Source organism: Poecilia reticulata, unplaced genomic scaffold (assembly GCF_000633615.1).
Source record: "Poecilia reticulata strain Guanapo unplaced genomic scaffold, Guppy_female_1.0+MT scaffold_806, whole genome shotgun sequence".
NCBI lineage: Eukaryota > Metazoa > Chordata > Actinopteri > Cyprinodontiformes > Poeciliidae > Poecilia > Poecilia reticulata.
This window is the reverse complement of record NW_007615551.1, coordinates 1-1157: the sequence shown is the minus strand read 5'-3', so window position 1 is coordinate 1157 and position 1157 is coordinate 1.

The following is a 1157-nucleotide window of genomic DNA, read 5'->3' as shown; positions in this document are numbered from 1 at the left end:
ATCAGCCAGCGATCAGCCAACGATCAGCCAGTGATCAGCCAGCGATCAGCCAGCGATCAGCCAACGATCAGCCAGTGATCAGCCAATAATCAGCCAGCGATCAGCCAACGATCAGCCAGTGATCAGCCAACGATCAGCCAGTGATCAGCCAACGATCAGCCAGCGATCAGCCAACGATCAGCCAATGATCAGCCAATAATCAGCCAACGATCAGCCAACGATCAGCCAGTGATCAGCCAACGATCAACCAATGATCAACCAATAATCAGCCAACGATCAACCAATGGTCAGCCAGTGATCAGCCAATGGTCAGCCAGTGATCAGCCAACGATCAGCCAGCGATCAGCCAGTGATCAACCAATGATCAGCCAGTGATCAACCAATGGTCAGCCAATGATCAGCCAGTGATCAGCCAACGATCAGCCAGCGATCAGCCAGCGATCAGCCAGCGATCAGCCAGTGATCAACCAATGGTCAGCCAGTGATCAGCCAATGGTCAGCCAATGATCAGCCAGTGATCAACCAATGGTCAGCCAGTGATCAGCCAGTGATCAGCCAACGATCAGCCAGCGATCAGCCAGTGATCAACCAATGATCAACCAATGATCAGCCAGTGATCAGCCAGTGATCAACCAATGATCAGCCAGTGATCAGCCAGCGATCAGCCAACGATCAGCCAGTGATCAGCCAGTGATCAGCCAGTGATCAGCCAGCGATCAGCCAGCCATAGGCTCCAGGAGGATCTAAGAAGATCTGTGATTGGCTGAGTTCTGCAGCAATCAGACGGTGTGTATCTGAATCCCAGCTGGAAGCCCCACAAAGTCTSTCTGTAGAGAAAAACCTGAGCTGAAGCAGCTACAGTCTGAACTCATCGACTGGCCTGAATAGAAACGCTGTAATATTTATGGACTGATGACAGTTAAAYGGTTCTTTCTGGTCCWAAGAGCCACAGATTGTCAGACGTCCTGCAAACTGAACTCCAGCCACAGTGAAGATGATAAGCACGGTGGTTCAAGCATCATGATGTGGGATGTCTCTCATGGTGTCGGTTCTGTTTATCACATAAATCATCATGGATCAGGTGGAGTAAAACTGGAAGACATCATGTTGCTGCTGCTGCAGGGGAAACGTCCTGGAGACGGACGTTTCAGCAAGAC